Genomic DNA, 15,662 nt, shown 5'->3' with positions numbered 1-15,662 from the left:
TATTAATCACGTGCTAATATGCATTTATAAGAGACCATTAGATAAGTACCATTTAGGGCCCAGAGGGGAGATGGAGTGTCCGCTACTCCTCTGTCATTTTATATTTGCTGGAAAGAAAATTATATCTTGAGTAGTCTAATATGCATGTGGCTGCTGTAACAAGGAGAGTCCCTTCAGGGCTACCAAACAACCTGCTTCCAGATCATGTCTAATTAGTATTATATAGCCCCTATTCTACAGGAATTCTAGATGAAGCACCAGCTCATATACTTAGGATAAATCTGCTGTACTTTTTCTTCTCTTATACATATCATTTGTAACTTTGTTAGTGTGACAAGGTAGATACAAGCACACTACTTAAAAGTATGATAATTTTTTCTTTTATTTCTTTCAAATTCTATTATGGCAATAGTATTATAATAATATTCTAGGTTTGAAAATACACAAATACACACACACATATATACATATATAGTATATATATGTGTAAATATGTAATCTCACAACTTTAATAAACTGATTCTGTCATGTTCAGGTAGATATAAAAATAACAATGAGAACATTACTAAGAATACAGGAATAGGCTTTTACAAATAAATCACAAAAAATCAACTTCAAGAATGTTGAAATGAAGACCTCAGACATGGCTTTCCCACAAAAATAATAAAAATACTGGGAAAAAAACCTAAATTTAATCATTTCAGAACTCTATAAATTGACCAAAGCCAAGTAACAAACTGGACATTGCCCATGGAAGAGAAACTACCGAACCTTAATAAGACAGCAGTCTGTGATGTTTTAACTTCCTCTTGCTCTATCATGGTAGCATGGAAAACATAAAAAGCTGCCTTTTAGCCAGTTGTGTTTTAGCAAGAGGAAAGACTGAGCCATTTTGGAACTGTGTTAAAAGCACCATTTCCAGAAGTACTTTTAATATTTTGCCTAAATTTGCTGCTCTCTGAAAATTCCCTATTCTAGAGTGATGGTTATTTGATTTGAGTCAAATGTCTGTAAAAAGGTGCGGGGAATTCCCTATACACAGGACATGCCAAAATCATAAAAGTTTACTGGCAATATCACAACTGTCAAAGGCTATGAATTCTGGTAGATCAAACAAGAGCTTTGCCAGGAATTTAAAAGGGAATAAAAGAGAGCTATATAACCATAGGGAACTTTGAAAAACTCCCACATATTCCTAGGGATCTATGTGCCTGTTTAGGAAAGACTTCAGAAACTAGGAATTCCCACAGATCTCTTGTTGATACTGAGGTCTCATGCAAGCAGAAAGTGAAAGTTAAAACTGTATTGTAAACTACCTGAAGCTTGAAGGCATGCCTTTTCACATAGATCCTTTTGACAGGAGAGAGATACAAAAGCAAAGTCTTTTAGGAAATCTTCTGAACAATCACTCACAGACTCTTAAATTATAGTAACCTTGGGCTGATCACTAGGAAGCTAGACTTAAGGTAAAAATAACACCTAAAAATAATCTAATAGAGTTTAGTGGCTGCATATTACATTAAATACTGAATCTACAGAATTAATCCAGGAAAACTGTTGAACAAATAAGCAGCAACAACAGAACAACAACAACATAAAATTCTTTAACAACAACAAACTTTGGGGGATAAGAAAAGATCAGATACCAAAATAGTTACAATGTATTATCTAAAATGTCGTTTTTCAGCATGAAAATATAAGAAGTGCAAAGAAATAGGAAAGCATGACACATACAAAAGAAATAAAAACAGTGAACGAAAAATGTCCATGAGGGGATTCAGATTTAGGTGTAGTAATCACGGTTTTAAATCAGCTGCTAGGAATATGATCAAAGAAGTAAAAAATACCATATTTAAAGAAGTAAAGGACAGAAATGGTGGCTCGTGTCTGTAATCCCAGCACTTTGGGGGGTCAAGGTGGGTAGATAACCTGAGATCAGGAGTTTGAGACCACCCTGGCCAACATGATGAAACCCTGTCTCTAATAAAAATACAAAAATTAGCCAGGTATGGTGACACACGCTTGTAATCCCAGCTACTTGGGAGGCCGAGGCAGGAGAATTGCTTGAAGCCAGGAGGCAGAGGTTGCAGCAAGATGAGATTGCACCACTGTACTCCAGCCTGAGCAACAGAATAAGGCTCTGTCTCAAAAAAAATATGATGTAAAGAAAATATAATAACAATTTATCATCAGATAGAGAATATTAATATGGACAAATTATAAAATAGAATAAAAAAGACATTTTGGAATTAAAAATTATAATAACTGAAATGTAAATAGAAATGCTCAATAACACTGAGAAAGAATCAGTGAACTTGAAAATGGTTTAATAGAGATAATCCAGTCTAAGGAACCAAAAGCAAAAGTATAAAAATCTTGAATAAAGCCTCAGAGAAATGTGTGACATTGAGTATGCTAACATACACATGTTTTCTAGTAGTTTTAGGAAAACAGAAGAGAGAGAAATTCACAGAAAGACTATTTGAAGAAATGAGGGCTCAATTTTTTTTTCCAAATTTGATTAAAGATGTGAATATACACTTTCAAGATGCTCAGTGATCCCTAAATAGGATAAACTAAAAGAGATTCATGCCTAGACACATGATGTTAAAATTGAAAAAATCCAAATACAAACAGAAAGACAAGAAGGCAGTAAAAGAAGACTATCATGCAGAGGTCTCACTAAGATTAACAACTGATTTCTCATCCAAAACCATGAAAGCACAAAGACAATGGAATAACACCTTCAAAATGTCAAAAGAAAGAGAATTTCCACAAATACTATCACAGTCACCAAAACTCTCGTTCTAAAATTAAGGGAAAATAAAGACATTTCCGGATTAACAACAACTTAAGAGAATGTATCACTATCAGATTTGCATGAATACCATGTTGAAATATAAGGAAACTAGTTGACCACCTAAATTCAGGCAAAGAAATAAAGAATACTGTTAAAAGGTGACTATGTAGGCAAATACAGAAATACAGTACAAACTTTTGTTTGTAATTCTTTCCTTATATCTGTTTTAAAAAAAGACATAAAGCAATAATTATAACACTTTTTTGATAGACTTGTGATGTATAAAGATGTACTTTGTAGGACAATAATACCACAAGGAAGGAGGAGAAAACAAGGTTCTTTTGGGTCAAAGTTTTGCATGCTGTTGAAATTAAGTTAGTACCTATATACTGTATTGTTTTAAATCAAATATTAATTATAAGCCACAAATCAGCCACTGAGGTGGTTGCTCAAAGAAAAAAGAAGGTTAAAAAGCACACAGAAATTTCAATGATACATAAAAAAAAAACTAACACAAAATATGGCAATAATTGATAAATAGAGGGAAAAAGCTACATAAGGCATATAGAACATCAATAGCAAAATGGTAGATGTAAATAACATCATTTCTATAATTACATTAAATCTCAATGAATTAAGTACTCTAACCAAAAGGCAAATATTGGCAGAATGGGGAAACAAATAACGTGATCTAACTATCCAAGCGACAGTCTTTAGATTAAAAGGCATAGATAGTTTAAAGAGAAAGAATGGGAAAACATGCTAAGTAGTAACCAAAAGAGAGCTGGAGTGGATATACTAATTCAGACAAAATTGACTTTAAAACAAAAAGTGTTACTACAGATAAAGAAAGACATTTTATAATGATAAAAAGATTATGGCTCCAAAATACATTAAGTATAACACATAGCATTAAAGGGAGACAGAGACAATTTATAAATAATAGTTGGGGAATTCAATACTATACTTTCAGTAAGGGATAAAACAGCTAACCAAATATAGAAGACTCGAAGAATACTATAACTATACCTAAGAGGCATCTATAGAATACTCTGCCCAGTAACAGAATACACATTCTTCTCAAATGTACATGAACCATTGTCTAGCACATTGGCCCTATGTTATGCCATAAAACAAACTTCAATTAATTTAATGGTTTGAAATAATAAAAGTTATGTTTTCTGATCACAGGTATTTCAACAGAAATTAACAACAGGGGAAAATTTTAAATTTTATAAATATATGGAAATTAAACCAGATGCCACCAAATAAGCAATTGATCAAAAAAGAAATCACAAGGAAAACTAGAAAATACTTTGAGAATAAAAAAACAAAAAAAATAACCTATGAACATGATTAGATGCAAGTAAAAGTGTGTGTAGAGGGAAATTTGTAGCTCTTACCACTTATATTTTTTAAAAATGTCCCCTATCAATAACCCAACCTTCTAATTTAAAAAACTAGAAAAATAAGTACAATATAGTCCCCCCAAAGCAGACAGAAGGAAGAAAATAATAAAAAATAGAGTGGAAATGAATAAAATAAAGAATAAAAAGATAACAGAGAAAAATCAATAAAACTATAAGTTGATTATTTTAAAGGATCGACAAAGTTAACAAATCTTTAGCTAGACTAATCAAGACTAAAAGAGAAAAGATGCAACTATTGAAATCCAAAATGAAAAAGGGACATAATGAACAATCTTACAGAAATATTTTACAAATTATAAGAGCACTAAAAACTATATGACAAAAATTAAGTAACTTAGAAGAAAGAATTCTCGGAAAGAAATACTATGAAAACTAATTCAAGGTTAAACAGAAAATCTAAAGAAGACCTATAACAAGCAAAATGATTGAATTAGTAATTGAAATACTCCCTACAAAGAAAAATTCAGAACCAGATGTCTTTACTAATGAATTATATCAAAAATTTAAATTATGAGTATTATTTGTCACAAATTTTTCTAATGTCTCAACCAATTGTATGAGTAGTACTCCGTGATATTCAAATCAATGACATTATAAGCAAAGAAAAGCTACACGATAAAGAAGTTCAGCAATTTTGTGGGATACTAGATAAATGTACAAAATTCATGTATTCACTAGCAATCAACAATTCAAAAATAAAATCAGAAAAAAGTTACATGTCAATAGCATTAAAAAAATCCAGGAATAAATTAGGTAAAAGATGTACAAAGCTTACACACTGAAAATTACAAAACACTGTTGAAAAAAATTAAAGATTAGATAGACGTTACATGTGCATGAATTGGGAAATTTAATATTAAGCTACTAATAATCCCCAACTTATTTACAGATTCAATACAAACTATTTCAAAATCCCAGCCAAATTTATGTTTGTTTTGGGGGTTGGCAGGGTGGAAATAGACAAGTTTATCCTAAAATTCATATAGAAATTTAAGGAACCCAGAATAGTTAAAACATATTACAAAAGAAAAAAGTTATAGAACTCAGACTTTTTAATTTCATAGCTTACTAGAAAACTACCATAATCAAGGCAGCATGGTACTGGCATAAAGAAAGACATATAGATCAATGGGATGAAATTGAAAGTCCGGAAATAAACCCTAGCATGTATGGTCAACATTATCTACAAAAGTACCAAGACAATTCAATGGGGAAATTATAGTCTTTTCAATAGTGCACAGGCAGCTATTTATATGCAAAAGAATAAATTTGGACTTCTATTTTACATAGTGTAAAAAGTTAATTCAAAATATGTTATCTATCTAAATTTATCACAAAACTATAATATTCATAGAAGAAAACATACGAGTAAATAATCATGACCTTGGTATAGGCAATGGTTTCTGAAATATAACACAAGAAGCACAAGTCACATTAGAAAAAGTAAACAAATTGGGCCTCTTAAAATTTAATTTTTTTTCTGTATTAAGAACACCATGAAGAAAGTGAAAATAGAGCCCATAGAATGAAAGAAAATATTTGCAAATCATACAGTGAGCAAGAGATGTGAATTCAGAATATACAAAGTACTCTGATAAATCAGTTTAAAAAAAATTAAAAATAGGCAGGGGATTTGAATAGATATTTCTTCACAGAAGATATTCAAATGCTCTATAAGAAAAGTTGTTGAAAATCATTAGTCACTGAGGAAATGCAACTTGAAAGCACAATGTAATACTAATCCACATTCACTAAGATAGCTGTAATAAAAAGTAACAAGTGTTGGAGAACATGTGGAGAAATCAGAACTATCATGCACTGATGGTGGAAATGTAAAAGCATGTGGTGCTTTGGAAAGCAGTGTGACAGTTCTTTAATATGTTAAATACAGAGTTATCATATAAACCAGAAATTTCCCTCCTAAGTCAGTGACCAAAAGAAATAATGACATTTGTCCATGCAACACTTGTATGTGATAGTTCATAGCAACATTATTTACAGTAGCTAAGAAACAGAAAAAAAGTCCATCAACTGATGGCCAAAAAAATATGTGATATAACCATAGTTGGAATATTATTTGGCAATAAAAAAGGATAAAGTACTGACACATGCTACAACATGGATGAATCTTGAAGACATATCTTAAGTGAGAGAAACTAGTAGCAATATACAACATATTTAATGATCTAATTTATATGAAATACCCAGAATAGGAAAATCTGTAGAGACAAAATGTAGGACGGCAGTTGTCTAGGTTGGAGAGTGTTATTGGGAGGAAGTGGTAATGACTGCTAATGAACACAGTCCTTTTTTTTTTTTGAATCATGAAGATATCCAAAACTTAGATTGTGGTGATACTTGCTTAAATCTATGTCCATAATAAAAATCCACAGAACTGTACCCTATAAATGGTTGCATTTTATGGTATATAAATTATATTTTATTAAACATTTAAAAATTCATGGATACTTAATCTCCCATATCACGATTGAAAACAATAAATTTAAACTCAACTAAATATAATAATAATAACAAAATATTGGTTGCCCTTTAGTAACTTTTACAGGAGCCAAGTGAGAATCAGACATTGATTGCACTGATTAATTTGGGTACATGAAACTGATCATTAAGACAATATTAAGGAATAGATAATATTAATATACATATTACAGAAGAGAAAATGGAATGTCATAAAATTACGTCAGGAACTCACAGCTAATCACCTGATAAATGGTAGAGCTAGAATATAAAATCAATATGCAAGGTCTGTGCATTTTCTTTGATCCATCTGGCCTTATGAAATATCTAGAGCAACATTTAACATAATGTTTTTGCCATGTATTCCTGCCAGTAATGTTTCTAGATTTTACATTTTACAAGGCTTCCATGGTTAAAACTGAAAAACACCGATTCAAAAAACTTATATCCTTTTTGAGACTCTATAATAAGAACACTAATTCAATTATTTCTGTACAAATGAGCTAACCAGCCCATATTAAAACAAGTGACTTTCCTAATGTTCCCTAATCTGTGGCCACACCAAAACTGCCTTTCAAATCAGTGGTTTTATTCTACCATATCAGCCATATATCAAGGACAAGGGCTTGGCTTCTCTGCTTAAAGATTTTGGACAATTAACAACATTATTATCACTCTCTTCAAAATGAATTACCTTGCCTCTCACTACATGCTAACAGTAGCACAGCACCCTCTTCACCCTACTCAAGCAAGGATGATATATTTTTCTTGATTATCTTGTCCAGGCATGCAAAACTGATGGCATTTATGGCATTCTGGTTTCATTAGGTAATCAGGATCTTCTACAAAAAAGACTGGCAGAGCCCTGGTCTCAGGATCCTCTCTTGCCTGCATTGAATACATACATAAAATGCACATTTAATATGCATTTGTGTGCCCAGTGGGTTGTACTAAGTATCACAAGTAATGTTTTTTAAGCCAAATGAATGACTTATGAATAAAATGTCCCAAACCCTAGCTGTATATTCAACTAAATACCCACCATTCCTCATTCCAATACTATCTACTTACCACAGCATACTAAATTTCAAAGCCCTGTTCTGATTAGCTTAATCACCTACTCAAGAATCATGAATGGTTTTTCTACTGTCTGCAAAATAAAATCCAAATTATTTAGCATGTCATTTATTAGTTTCCCAACACATGGCCCACTATCCACACCTAATTTCCAGAAAAAATTATGTAACTTGCTATTCTTCTAAATGAGCCCCATATTTCATAATTGCTGGGTCTTTGTTCATGTTTTTTCTCTGATGCTCAAAATTCTTTTTTTCCCAACTGTTTGACAAGATTTTATTCATTTTTGTCTCAAAGGCAACCTCCATAATAAATTCTTTCTTAATTCTCAAATCAGAAATAAGTTGTACTTTTTGTGAATTCTTTGGAAAATTATTTATAAAACTCATCTGACACACATAATCTTATTTGCACTTTGATAGAATACAAGAGAAATGAACTTACCCTTAACTCCCCACTATTCTGTGACTGAAGAAATTGATACTTAGAAAGGCAGCCCCAGGTCAAACTCCTAATAAGGGCCTGCAATTTGATTCAAATTAATTTAGCTAAATCCAAGTCTGAGCTCTTATGATAATCACAGTAGGTAACTTTCTTTTCCCAGTCCAGCTATATTTAAGGCACTGTTCTCTTTACATTTAAAAACTCTTCTCTTCTTCTTGAATCTCTTTATTCTCCTGTCTCTGAGACCTGGTTTTTCTCCCATATAATTGTATACTCCTTCTAAGTTTCTATTTCAAGATATTTTCCTCTTCTCAATCCCTAATTGTTGGAATGTCCCAACCTTGGACTCTTTATCTTCTTTATCGACACTCATTGTCATGGTTTTAAATACTATCTATGTGCTTGTGACTTCAAGATTTACATATCCAACTCCAATCTCTTTCTGAGCTACAGACAAAAATATCCAACCACCTGCTCAGAACCTCCATTTGGATGTCTAATTTAAAGTTAAAATATTCAGAGGAGTTTCTCTGTTTTTCTCCCCTACCAAAATACATTCCCATACCTCCTTTTTTCCTATCTCACCAAAGAGCACACCATCCACCCAGTAGTTCAAAGTAAAAGCCAGCCACAATCCCTGATTGTTCTTTTTCCTTGTCATTTAGAATCCACAACAAGTTCTTTTGGTGGCCACCAAAATGTCCCATAATTTCTCACCATCTGTATTCTTACCATGATCATTGAAGTCACCAAAATATCTTGCCTGGAACTTTCCAAGTTTTTAAAACTAGGTCTTCTTCTTCCAATTCTGCCCTAATACTGGATAGCTTCCATTTTCCTCTACAGATCTATTCATCAACCTCTTTGCCCTGGCCTGTGTTTCCTGAGGCTGACCTGAATGGACGCACCATTAGGCTCCCTTGCATTCTAAATTGCATTTGGTTTGGTCAACAATCAGGCAGGGGGGAGGGCATCAGTGAGAGTTATGGGCCAGGAGGGGTGTGAAGGGAGAGATTATTTCCCAGGATCATCCCATGCAGAGTGACCACAGGTTGACCAGATCCTAAATGCAGGGTTTCAATTTCTACCAGACACCCCTCTTCACACAAGCCTTTCTCTTCTCATTTCACTAGCATCTTCATTCCCCTGTCCTTTGGTTTTAGGAGTGGTAAAAATCTCCCAGTTACTGGCCTTGGTTTAATGCACTATAGTTTGCTAATTGGCTACATCTTTATGAACAGTCCTATTATTAAGTTATTCTCAATCTAGCCAATATGAGTGTGTCATTTGTACCCAGCAGGGACTCCATCTGATACACTATCTGTGGCTTATTCTACACATATCAACATATGTGATCTTTTAAGAAAAATAAATGAAATCACGAACCGTTTCTTCTCCAAGCCCTCCAGTGACTTTCCAGTTCCTTTAGACTGAGATTCAAGTCCCTAACTAAGGCCCTTTAGGCCCTGTGGGAGCTGGCCCTGCTCATGATTCTGGTTTCATCTTCCATCACTTTCCCTTTCAGTCCCCTGTTCCTGCTGTCCTGACTTACCATTTGTCTCTCAATAAGACTCTACCATGCTGAGCATTTTTTTTTTTTTTAATCTCTGAGCCATTGCATTTTTCTGTTCTGCCTGAAATATCCCTCATATTTCTTGCTTCCTCATTTCTTTTAGGTATCATTTAGAGAGGCCTCCCTAATTTTGAAACATTTTCTCTCTTCTGCATTTAATATCTAACCTTTTGCCTGACTTTATTCTTCTCCTAGGATTTATCCATGTCCAAACTTGTATGTTGTATTTACTTATTTGAATATTGTCTGTTTTATTCACCTAAGTATATTTCACAATGTCAAGGATTTTACCTCTTTTAGCCACTATTATATTCAGAATGAGAAAACAGTGCCTTTCACATACTAGTGCTATGAAAAAAAATGAAGAATGATTTGAGCACTTGAATCAATGAATGAATGAATGAGGTAGCCAAGTAGGTTCTATTATAAATCACTATTTTACAGATAAGGAACTGAGAGTCACCCAGAAAATGATAGAACATTGAACTACTTTAATAAAGGCAAGAACTATATCTTATTATGCTTTTTATTGTCCTTAAACTCTGAAATAGTGCCTTGCACATAGCAATCTTTCAACTGATCGATGTTCAGTAATGAGGAAAGCTGTTAAGGATGGGCAATGTGGCAGCAATGTGAATATTGACTTTGGAAGGGAAATGAGTTAGGAATTTATTTGAGTGCTTACATGTATATTTCCATATAGTCTCCAACAACATAAGTTGATCATTAAAAAGGTATTTTAATGAAGATATCTGTGACTATCACAGGCACATGTTAATGATTTACATGTATCTGTTTATAATTGCTTACCTAGATTGTAGATCATCCAGGCCTTTAGTTGCTGCTTGTCTTTTGGAAGCTCTACTCTTTGGACATCGTGGCTCATTAATAAATTTATCAAACAATTTTGTACAGAAAAAAGAAAGTATCAGAAATTCATATTAGTCATTTTTAAATTTTTATTAGTAGTTCTAATACAAGCAAATGAAAACATTTTAGAAATAAATCATGATATGCAAATTTTACCCTTGAATTTAGCTTCACAACTATTTCTTCAAATGTGTACTGAATATATAATGGTTTATAATGTGATATGTGGGATTTTAAAAATGTAGATACCAACCCTGCTCCATATTATTTGGTTAAACGTGTTAAGAAAACACATATAAAGCAAGTAGATACCAAGTTCAAGACAAGGTACTCCATAAGCTCATACAGGATGCAGTGGACTAGATTTGCTTAGGATTTGAAAGTCTATCTTTACATGATTTTCATGAAATATTTTGATTTTGTTAACCAGTTAGATACAACCATACCATGTGTGACATTTATAAATATAGTAATGAAATTTTTTGTGTGTTTTTCATGATTGTGATTGGTAATTTTGATTCTGGTAGAATCTCTGGGTACTTTTTTTCTCCTGTAAAACAAAAAAATAGCCACAAGTCTTTTTGTCACAGTATTGTAAAATGACTTAAGGCATATAGTTCCATGATAGGAATATACGTCCAAATCACAAAATTTGAGATTAAAAAAGTATCATTGGAAAATTTAAGGATAAATTATAGAAACTGTGCTCTTGAGGCAAAGGAACACTCTGTGATGCCCAAATGTAAGTCGAATAATCAATGTCAGAGAAAAACAAAAACCAAAAAACTCATTGCATAAGAATACATAATATCTTCATATAGTCTCTTAATGTAATTCTACATACTCATGTTTGTCTTAATTTGATTGATTCTTTAAAATAGTTTTAAGTGTTATTGTCCCTGGTCAGTAAATTGTTACTAATTTTTCTTCCAAAGCGCAGAAAGAGTTTCTCTTTTGTAGAATGTCTAAAATTTGAAGCTAAAAATAGCATTACTGTAAGATACTTACTGGCCACTAAATCTTAAAACAATTCAATAAGATCAAGTCAACTAATGAAAGAACAAAGTTTCAGACAAGTTTCAATTCAATATACGCAAATAGAAAATTTAAATTGAACTGGGTGCGGTGGCTCACGCCTGTGATCCTAGCACTTTGGGAGGCCAAGGCAAGTGGATAACAAGGTCAAGAGATCGAGACTATCCTGGCCAACATGGTGAAACCCTGTCTCTACTAAAAGTACAAAAATTAGCCAGGCGTGGTGGCTCGCACCTGTAGTCCCAGCTGCTCGGGAGGCTGAGACAGGAAAATAGCTTGAACCCAGAAACCAGGAGGCAGAGGTTGCAGTGAGCCAAGATCACACCATTGCACTCCAGCCTGGGTGACAGAGCAAGACTCCATCTCAAAAGAAAAAAAAAAAAAAAAAGAAAAGGAAATTTAAACTGATACACATTAGAATCTACAATGAAAAGATTTATACATCAAACAGAATAGTGTTAAAATTCACAGAAAATACTATAGGAAATGTAAGAGGGATAGAAGCTCTTTCAAAAACAAATATCTATACTAGGAAAGTTTAGAAGTTGCAGGAATATTGAGTCAATTTATTACTCACACCATGTACTGATCATAATCCCACAACACACAGTTCTAAACCCTGAAATCCTGAATGATCAAAAATCCCTAAACATTAAAATCCCTAATTATTGTGTTTTTGCTTTTACACAGTATAGTTGCATCAATTTGCACCACGTTAGGTGGAACTGTTACCTTGTTATTGTGGTCATTTGGAAATTAAGTGTGGTTTAATGAGATGTGTATGAGTAGAAACTCGGCAAAGGGTAGACTTGTGGACTCCATTTTAGGTATTGACTGGATTAAGAAATACCTAGAAACGTGGTAATGCATTACCAGGTTTGTATCCGTGACGTTGTTTCCAGAGATTAGTGTTTGAGGTTAAGTGGACTATATGGGGAAGATCTATCTTCAATGTTGGTGGGCACCATCCAATAGGCCAGGGCTCAGAGTCAGCAAATACAAAAGAAGATGAATTGGTCTCTCTCTAAGAACAAGGAAGACTTTTCTTCTTTAACTTTAGACATAGACCTCCAGGCTTCTCAGTCTTTGGCCTCAACAACTTACCCTATTTTGTCCTTTAGTCCCAAGGCTTTTGACCTTAGGCTTACCAGGTTCTGAGGCCTTGGACTTGAAACGAGCCATTCTACATGCATCTCAGGCTCTCCAGCCTGCAGACGGCCTGTCATGGGACTTCTTTGCCACCATAATTGTGTGAGCCAATTCCCCGAGTAAATCCCCTGTCATGTATCTATATACATATCCTATTGGTTCTATCTCTCTGGAGAACCCTGACTGACACAGATTTGGTGTTGAGGAAACCAAATATAATTCATTCTTACTGTGTTCTATACAACACAGTGGAAGAAATCTGTAAAATTATTCCCTCACGAAAAGGTTGTGATAAGTGTACGCGGCTACTTAATGGTGAAAGATAAATGTTTAAAACCTAATTATTTTGGGTCCTGCAAAAGCAGAAAATCACTTCATTGCAATGTCTGGCCAATAAGTAGACTTAAAAATGGACAGCATATATTTACAAAATTTGTAGACCATAATCACTATTTAAATTCAAGTGCATCTAGTGTTTTGAAGATTATAAAGGAAGGGACAACACCGGTGAAAAATACCTGCCACATTTTGAGGTGCCAAAGTGGGCAGATCACTTGAGGTCAGGTGTTTGAGACCAGTCTGGTCAACATGGTGAAACCCCATATCTACTAAAAATACAGAAAATTAGCTGGGCAGGGTGGTGTGCACCTGTAGTCCCAGGTCCCTGGGAGGGTGAGGCACAGGAGTCGCTTGAACTTGGGAGGCAGAGGTTGCAGTGAGCTGAGATCATGCCATTGCATTACAGCGTGGGTGACAGAGAGAGACTCTGTCTCAAAAGAATAATAATAATAGTAATAAATAAAATAAAAAAAGAAACTCCCAAGTTATTCAAGTTTGTATGACTTCTGCCCCTAACTAAACCCAAAGCCAACAGAAGAAAATAAATGACAAAAATCAGACCTGAACTAAATGAAATTGAAACAAAAAAAATACAAAAGATAAATGAAATTAAAAGCCGGTTCTCTGAAAACATAAACAAAACAGATAAGCCATTAGCAAGATTAACCAAGAAAAGAAGATACAAATAATCTAAATTAGAAATGAAACTGGAAATATTACAACTGATACCACAGAAATACAAAAGATAATTCAAGGCTACTATGAACATCTTTACACTCACAAACTAGAAAATCTGAAGGAAATGAATAAAACCCTCCTACATTAAATCAGGAAGAAAAAGAAACCCCAAACAGACCAATAACAAGCACCGAGATTGATTCAGTAATCAAAAAAAAAAAAAAAAAATTGCCAACAAAAATAAAGTCCAGGACCAGATAGATTCACAGCTGAATTCTACCAGACATTTAAAGAAGAATTGATACCAATCCTGCTGAAACTATTTCAAAAGAAGGAGAAATAAGGAATTCTCCCTAAATCATTCCATGAAGACAGTATCACCTTCATACTAAAACCAGGAAAGGACATAACAACAACAACAACAAAAAAGTAAAACTACAGACCAATATCCCTGATGAACACAGATGCAAAAATCTTCAACAAAATACTAGCTAACTGAATTCAACAGCACATCAAAAAGATAATACATCATTATCAAGTGGGTTTCATCCAAGGATGCAGAGATTGTTTAACATACACAAGGCAGTAAATGTAAAATATCACATAAAATTAAAAACAAAAACCATATTATCATCTCAAAAGATTCAGAAAACACATTTGACAAAATCCAGTGTCCCTTTATGATAAAAACTCTTAACAAAATAGGCATAGAAGGGACTCACCTCAAAGTAATAAAAGCCATCTATGACAAACCCATAGTCAACATAATACTGAATGGGGAACAGTTGAAAGCATTTCCCTTGGGAACTGGAACAAAACAAGGATGCCCCACTTGCACTACTTCTGTTCAACACACTAGTACTGTAAGTCCTAGCCAGAGCAATCAGGCAAGTGAAAGAAATAAAGGGTATCCAAATCGGAAAAGAGAAAGTCAAACTGTTCATGGATGATACAATTATACACCTAGAAAACCCTAAAGACTCATCCAAAAGGCTGCTAGATCTGATGAACAATTTCAGTAAAGTCACAAGTTAAAAACTAATGTACTGTTTAGTAGGAAGTCACTAGACACATCTTACATAAGGGGTAGGATGTTATCTTCCACTTCCTTGAAAGAGTAGTAGCTAAATAATTTATTTGAAATTCTTAAGCATGGAAGATGGGCTTACTCACCTTCATTTGTTTATTTATTCAGTCATTTAGATGTACTAGCCCAGCACATAGATAATTGTTTTATTTTTCATGTTACAATCTAATGCTGCATTCTTTATTATATTGCTCAAGTTGTTCCAGTTTCAAGCTCTCAGAGTTCTTTCAGTTGGTTTCTGTGTACCTTTGACATGCCCTCACCATTTAGTTATTAAGTACTACTTCATTTTCTGAATAACAAAATGCTCAATGACTCACCTTGTGTATTCCCTGTCTCAACCCCAGAATCAATTACTCATCAAAAAACTCATTACCAAACACCCAGTCATGCAGATTTCCTCATATATTTTCTTCTAGACAATTTATATTTTACATTATATTTTGATATTTGATTCATTTTGAATTAATCTTTGCGTAAGGTGTGAGGTCAACATCTAGGATAATTTTTATAGAGAGTTGTCCAATTGTTACAGCACCAGTTTTTAAAGACTGTCCTATTCCCTATTGAATTGCCTTTCTATTTTTGTCAAATAGAAGTAAGGGTAGCCTGTAATCCCAGCACTTTGGGAGGCCGAGACGGGCGGATCACGAGGTCAGGAGATCGAGACCATCCTGGCTAACACAGTGAAACCTCGTCTCT

General features: G+C 33.7%; 1 long non-coding RNA gene across 2 annotated transcripts in view; it reads right to left on the bottom strand.

The window, feature by feature from the left end:
- The window catches only part of LOC103878410, a 52,725-nt gene extending 40,857 nt beyond the window's left edge, over positions 1-11,868 (bottom strand). For both annotated transcript variants that reach the window (XR_001895529.3, XR_638594.4), the window contains exons 1-2: positions 10,613-11,868; positions 7,403-7,596 (exon numbers count right to left, since the gene is read on the bottom strand). This is a non-coding gene — a long non-coding RNA (uncharacterized LOC103878410). The remainder of the gene's footprint in view (positions 1-7,402; positions 7,597-10,612) is intronic.
- Positions 11,869-15,662: the final 3,794 nt, after the last annotated feature.

Source organism: Papio anubis, chromosome 13 (assembly GCF_008728515.1).
Source record: "Papio anubis isolate 15944 chromosome 13, Panubis1.0, whole genome shotgun sequence".
Lineage (NCBI taxonomy): Eukaryota > Metazoa > Chordata > Mammalia > Primates > Cercopithecidae > Papio > Papio anubis.
Note: the sequence above shows the minus strand (reverse complement) of the source record. Positions and strands in the feature narration are given on the sequence as shown.